Below are 7,774 nucleotides of genomic sequence, written 5' to 3' on the forward strand. Positions count from 1 at the left end.
ATGCATAATTTTTTTTACAATCAACTATAGTTTTTAAATCAGGCAACCATAAACTATGTGTAGAACTATCATTTTGGTAAGAAATGTCTAAAGACAAACCCAAAGATCGAAATTCTCATCATCCACACCCATGAGGCTTGGAACAACTTGCCTGACAATGCCCAGACACGAGGTTTAATATTTTGAGGTAACACTCTGTTGTGTAGGCCTAGTACTGCGTTTTACTTCTGTTTGCAGTTCCGGGTAACATCCACCAAGTGTCCTCACAGACTAATTATAATTTCACTGACAAGGAACTCACTTACAGCGTTAGTTACAATTCCCCTAACTGCATTACTTTTATTTGTCACTATATAAAATGATTACCTTTTAACGGAATCACCTCTTAGGTGTGTGGAGAATTAAAATAAACTATTTATTCCACGTGATCATGATCACTTTACACCATTATTAGCCATTCTCTCAACTGACAGATCTCTATCTATCTGTTTGCACCTTCTGTGTTATGTGTATTTTTCAGAAACGAACACAGATTACAGTAACTGTTCTTTGTAATCACATTACAATGCTGCTGTTCCATGTTCTATATCTACTGAAAGAGTGAGGAGAGAGGATTAAATAACCACCAGAGGCCCTCAGTGATCTGCAGCGATCTCTTTCTGTAGCTGCCAGCAAACAGCTCACTCCTGTTATTCACAATCAGCTGCGAGCGGATGCAAAAGCTATTTCTGTATTTTGTCACGCAATCCCAGAAGCTCTGTTCAGCGGCTGTTTGAAAAACCACAGCTGCAATTTCCAGGAGCAAGCGTCTGCAAAAACCATTGAGCAGCTGATTAATGCCTTTTGACTCCTGAGGATTATTGAGTGACAGGGAAATGAAAGAAACAAATAATGTATTACTGCATTCAATTAAGCATGACAGCTCCAACAACACAGATTGTGGATTAATGAGAGCTGCCTGGCTATTTCCATCAATGTCCGCTGTTTTTTTCATTCATTCTCTTGATTCATTTTTTCATTCAAAAACACAAAACATGTAACCATCCTTGAACTTCACATTCAAACTGACATCTGGAAAGAGAAATAAATAGAAAGTACAACATTAAACAGATAGCAGGGGGTTGGGGTTGAGTGACAGATTGGAAAAGCTCAATCCTAGCTCAAAAAGACAGATTGGCAGGCGACTGCGGTGTAGCTCCACTAGTCGGACTAATGTTGTCAACACCACCAAGTGGTTTCTGTCCCATCGGGGCCAGTGATACTGACAGCTACATGCAAGGATTGTGCGGCGAAAAGCTTATGTGACTGACTATATAAGGCCTCCAGAGGCTACACTAGCACACACAAGGTGATTGGGTTCGGGATGACGGAAGACAGGAGGGGAAAGCCAACCACAAACAGCCTTAAAGCTTCTTTGAATTAATGCTTTTGCATGGATGTGAACCAGCAACCTCCCAGACACTTGCTTCGACACTGTCTACTCCCGCTGTCCCTGATTTATTACAGTTTGCTTTGTGATGAGCATTTAAATGATCCCTCCCCTGCAGGGCGTGGAAATGTAAACCCGGATTAATGGATCATTAGAAATGTACCATTTTTTATCCTGCAAAATGAATTATCCTTTGATTTTTCCAGGCCTCCCTGCATGTGTGTATGGGAGACAGATCGTGAGGGAGATGGATAAAAGAGATTTGCACAAAAAAGATTCACTTTCAGGTACAGATACATAATGTATGATGCAGTATATACACACAATTCTGATTAGATTTAGAAATGCATGTTAAATCCTACTTGCAAAAAAAAAAATTAAAAAAAAAAAATATATATATATATGTATATACCTCTACTGTAAAGGTTCATGAACTAAAAGGTGCAATGTGTAAGAATTGAGTCTACCTGTCTGAGCTAATGGCAGTTAGCAGCCATTAGCTCAGTTAGCCGTGCAGCTACATTTTGACACAGCTTCCGAGACTGACAGAGGCCATTTTGATGACAGGGAATAAAGTAACAAAGTGATTTACAGCACTCTGGCCAGGACTCTGGGGATGACAAAGACACAGTGGCTTCTGGCGGGGACAGGAGAGGCGTCGAGCAGGAGAGGAGCGAGAGGGAGGTCGGGCATTAGACAGGCAGCGACAGCGTGTAGGCAGACTATTTTCACATTTAGCTGAGTGAATTAAGGGTTTATTTCCATCAAACAACAAGAGTTGGTGATTGTTGTTGAACAGTGGAAAAACTTTTGTTTTTGGTTCCTGCACAGTTTTAAGGACTTTACGATGAGTTAACAAGGCAATTAGTTCGGTGAAAGAGAGAAATTTGAATTCAGAAGCTGTATGGTTGTTTTCTGTTTTTTAATAAGGAAAACGGGTAAGAATAGATAATTTCTTTACATTTTGGGAGTTTATTTTTTCAACCAAAAAAGCTAACAGCGCTCTCTAAAATAGCAAACTCACTGCTCACCCACATCTCCCAGCTGAAACTACCGGGGGCGCCTGAGCTACACTGCTGGACTATTGCCTCTCAAGGCACAAGTGGTATCACAACAAAGGACAGGCCAGGGCTAGCTCTTAGCATGTCAACTTTAGTAGCTATTAATGCAACACTATACATAGACATCTTTTACATGACGTCAGAACTGTTACTTCAGATTACATCATCAGTTTTGTATGTTTATGTAACCGAGCTAGCTTTTTTCTTATTTAGTTTATGTTCTGATTATGATCAAATGAACATATGAAGACATCACACTAAATAATCTCTAATACACTTCTTAATAATAGACATAACAAATTTGATTTATAAAGTTTATAAATTCAACATTTCACATGTGAGGCAGTATTATGTAATCAGCTTGTGTGCAGTACGTTCTTTCATTTTGTTTTATTTATTTTCTGTGGATGTGGTAATTGGCTGGTGAGATACAGTGAGTGAATGCACTTTGGATGATGAATGGAGATGCAGAGGGTGTTTCTGTACGTTAGCAGACTGGCACCAAAATGGGCAGATCATAAATCCAGAGGGTGCTCTGAGTCCTGAGCAACGATGAGTTCAGATGCTGTTGTCACAACCTGGCTCAAGGGTCACGACAAAAGAGGGAACGAGGCAGCATAAATAATCAAAAGTGATTTATTTAACAAAAGAGTGAACTAAACATAACTATTTAAATGTGCAAGGTGTGTCTCTGTAAAATAAATAACTCAAAGCAAGATGTGGCAGTCAGGGTGGTCAGGCCATGGTTGACATCTGGATTGCAGAGAAGAAAAGAGCAAGTGGTTTGACCAAGTGGAGCTTTATCTCCCCTGGCTCACAGGTCCAAGGTGCACCCGATCAGCAATCACCTCAACAGAAGAAAGATGGTTAACAGTGGTGAGGTATCACTCCCACAGAGTGATGCCTCACCGGATCACACAGGGGCCGTCAACAGTCATTCATGGTATCATACCACGCTGCTAAGCTGAAAGCTTGCTGCCTGCGACAAAGGTGCCAAAAATTCTCTGTTTTGAGCTTCTCAAATGTGACAATTTTCTGCTTTTCTTTGTTTTATAAGACCATAAACTTAATTTCTTTAGCTTTTGGACTGTAGAAGACATCACAGTGGGCTTGGAGAAACTTTAAAAAACATTTTATAGACAACTTGATTAATCGAGAAACTAAATTGCAGATTACTCAATAATGAAAATAATTGTTAGTGTCAGCTCTAGTGGAAATGAGCCTTTGTCATGTGACAATGCCCGTCATTTGGAATTAAAACTTGATCACAAGTGTTGACATGTAGTTTACATTGCCCCTGAATCAATGTGCATACTGTGTACAAAAATGTATTTATTTAATTTCTGACATTAAGTCTTTTGTTGTCTTTTTAAAAATACAAAGCGGAGAGGCTAGTTAATAAGACAAGGTTGTAAAAATTAAGCTTCTAGCTCAACAGCTTTCAAATTATCATGTATTTGCAGAGACCAGTGTAATGTACATACTGACAAGGAAAAATGTAAATTGAGCATTATTGAACTACTACAAAAAACGCTGACAAGGCCACGTTTAGTCTTCATACTTGTATCTTGTAACAAAGTTCAAGTCTGTTGTTTCCTATGGAATAAGAATTAATGCAGAAAATATTTCCTTGTGAAGATCAGGCATCATATGTGCAACTGAACTCATTGTTTGCAGACATGAGCTGAAATATGGGGATGAAAGAGGCAAGCTGAACAAGCAATGCAAACTTAAATTACTCCAGTTGTTAGATATGATGTTAAATCACACACAGCTAAAATTTCAAGTATGACACAAAAAAGTCTACTTTCTCTTGAGGTGTAAAGATAGCAAAGATGTGCCCAGGTGACTTAAATCGTACTACAAAGTCAAATATTTAATAATTAAATTATAACAAATTCACTACAAATCATAATTAGGATGACAAGGACAGGTTCAAGTGCAAATAACTTCCAACCAGTGATCAATTTGAGACTGCATTTATGAACTGAACCAAGGAAAGAGATGGGTGTGTTACAGATAACTTGTCTTACAAAACATTCATCAACATTGTAAGATGATTTGAATACTGCAAAGCTAGTTTACAGACTGCTACTATTAAATAAATCAATCAACTATCTTCCAAGATTAGGCCCGCCTGCACTGCTCCTTTAAACAGCTGAAACAAAAGATATTTTCTTCCACTTGCACTTCTGAGATCACACACACACACACACACACACAAACACACACACGCAAGCACTTTGTATTACCCTCACGTTTCCCTAGTCAGTAGTCGGTTTTAGAAAGAGTGTGAGACAAAGTGAAGTGGAGGGAGGCTGTATGTGTGTGTGTGTTGGGGGGGGGGGATCTAAACAACTGTGGTCTGTGGGATATTGCATAACGCGATTAGACTGCAGGAATCTGAGAAAGAAGTCCTATTGTTCACAACCATGTGAGGGAGAGAGAGAGACTGTTGTTCAAAACCATGTGACACGAGGTCAGAGTTCAAACACACAAGAATGAGGCATGGAGTTGCATGAGAGACAGTGGGGCATCACACTCACCTCCTCAAAATCAATTCTCTCTACTTTGTCTGTCCTTGTTTCTTCTTTCTTAGAGAATATTGATGAAGTGTCAAACCCTGCCTTGCTCACAAGAGAAGCTCAGAAACATCATCCTTAGCAAAGTTATGACTGGAATGAAACTTTTTTTACTGTAGTATACAGCTACAACTAACAATCTTTTATTTCTTAAAAAAATTACTCAAACCGATTAATCAATTATTAAAGTACTTGGGAATTATTTTAATTGACAACTTATCAACAATAAATTATTGCAGCTCTGCCGTTAGTGTCACTTCTATTCATCAAAATATCTATAAAAATAAAGTAGGTCACTCATGATTCTAAATGGCACCATGCTATCAAAGTTAACCATATTTAAACCTCGACATCAAACTCAAAGATATCACAATAAGATCTATAGAGTTCCGACTTTACTGTGTGTGTTTAAGCCTCTAGTCTGTACACCAACCTTTTCTAACTGTCTTTTTAAAACTCCAAGTTGAGAATGAATAATACAATTTTTTAAAAAGGAGTGAAAAGATGAAGAAACATTGCAGCCCTACTATCACTAATTTCCCCATGGGTATACACAGTCTAAGGACTGTGTAGCCTTGGGTTAAGAGCAGCAGGATCAGACCTCCGCTGTCTATTAATAATTAAACTATGCTGTGCAAGAGACACCAGGGGCTTTACGCTGCACTAAAGAAAGATGAAAGAGGGCCAGAGAAAGAGAATAAGGCATTGTAAGGGATGTGACAAACAGGAGGGAGGATAAATGACATAAATGTAAAAGACAAAGATGAACACAGCAACTAGGCCACAAGCACTTGCAACCTCCTCTACAACACTGTCTTACTGTCAAAATGTTCATTTCTGGCGGCATATGAACATAAACATAGACAGCCTCAGAATCACAACACAGCACAGCTAAACAATGAACGTATTTGTCATGGGGAAAGCCAAAAACTGCCATTAAAGAAGAAATGGATTAAACAGTAAGACAAAAACAAAATAAACATAATTTATTCCGTAAAAATAAACTGTAACGATGCATAAGTAGAGCTACCCGACAGGAACACCAGTGACAAAGACCCTGAGGCTGATGAAGAATTTTACTCATAATGTCAAGAACATTTCAGAGACATTATTGTGTCTAAAAAAACTAAACTGACATGACAGCTAAAGAACTCACACAATGAGCTGGCTTTAAAACTAGGATATTCAATGATGGTAGCATCTGACATTGTCAGTGACCAACATGTGCAGGCTGAAGATGTGGCAACTGCATACAGGGCAGCTTCTCTGGCTGTACAGGCAGTAACATGGGATTCATTTGTGTCACACTGCCCAAAAAACATTTAGCAGAGGGTGGGTAAAACCAAAAATAAGCAATCCCCTTCACAGAAGATTTTAAAGTTTCATAAAACACAAAGCTTAGTGAGTTCTGTCATAAATTCAACTAAAGATGGCAGAACAGCCAGGTTTCCCTTCACATGTGGTGCAAATTTTACCTGGCTTTCCAGAAAATCAGCAAAAGGAGATCCCAGTGAATTCAAATTGAGGAGGGCACACCTTGAAAACGGTGGAAAACCAAATCTCAAGTCATACAACAGAAGAACAACAATAGTCACTTTATTTCTTTACATAATTTTATTAATAACGATTTTCAGGAGGTGACAGAGAATCCTAGCTGACACATTAACTGACTAACTATTCTGAGACAAAGTAGCTAAGAACAAAGATTTAATCAGCAGGGAAATCTCAGAGATGAATCTGATCAATGTGATTGGTTCTTAAGAGGCATCCATCATAATTATTTGCATATTTAGTGTATTCCACTTCTGTATTATGACAAGCCAGAGTTGCTTCACCACCTGGCCCATCATGCCTTAAGGTTAGTTAGAAAAATGTTTATGTGATATGGAAACACAGCTTAAAGAAATGGAGGCCCCGAAAATAGCAAAAAAAAATAAGCACTTCCGGTGGTCGGCCTAATAAGTCAAAAGACCGAACAAATTTTACCGAACAATTACTCTGACATATCGGCAGTGTGAAAGCATTTTAAAGTGTCAGAGAAAAATGCAAAAATCGCTGTTTGCAGACACTGTTCTGCTTAACTGTCTCCTAGCACATCCACTCCATCTGTGGCTGACTTCTTAGAAAAGGCAACAAACGGTCTGGAGAAGGCGATTAAGCTAACCACACCTAAATTTGGAGTGCACACGTAGTCAAGATTTTATGGTAACTGAAACGGACCTGAGCGAGCTGACAGGCAGGTTATCGGCTTTATCCTGTCAGTTTCGCTCTTTACAAAGACAAGTGTTGCAGTATGAGAGTCCTACCTGAAGAGAGGCTGAAGTTTTCATGCTACGCGATACGACAACAACATACAACATTATTTATGAAATTGGGTCAGACTTGATGAATTTAGCGCGAGGATACACACGTGTGACAACGTCTGGTTTTCAAAATAAGGTGTCTATACAGTATGGAAATAAGATTAATCGGATTATATTCACAGAAAGTATAAAACATATTACATGTCCATTAAACCTCTCGGGCCTCAGACCCACCGACCATAGTCTCTCCAAATCCTGTGGGAAACACTGAGTAAAAAGCACATTTTGACTATTTAATTTATGCAATGGTAAAAAATTAAAAATGGGGTAAAAATGTGATAAACCTTGCTCGGTAAAGTTTCTCAGCATATTAAGTTTCAGCTTCGGCCAAGAATTTTC

The 7,774-nt window shown here is 38.7% G+C and overlaps 1 long non-coding RNA gene across 1 annotated transcript; it reads right to left on the reverse strand.

Moving 5' to 3' along the window:
- Positions 1-3,083: 3,083 nt before the first annotated feature.
- Positions 3,084-7,440, reverse strand: LOC119904394. Its single transcript, XR_005444696.1, has 3 exons — positions 7,379-7,440; positions 6,548-6,608; positions 3,084-3,338 (listed from the first exon to the last, which is right to left on the reverse strand). It is a non-coding gene; the product is annotated as an uncharacterized LOC119904394 (long non-coding RNA).
- Between the last annotated feature and the right edge of the window lie 334 nt (positions 7,441-7,774).

Source organism: Micropterus salmoides, unplaced genomic scaffold (genome assembly GCF_014851395.1).
Source record: "Micropterus salmoides isolate LMB-PRFRI ecotype aquatic unplaced genomic scaffold, ASM1485139v1 Ms_hic_scaffold_1, whole genome shotgun sequence".
NCBI classification, from domain to species: domain Eukaryota; kingdom Metazoa; phylum Chordata; class Actinopteri; order Centrarchiformes; family Centrarchidae; genus Micropterus; species Micropterus salmoides.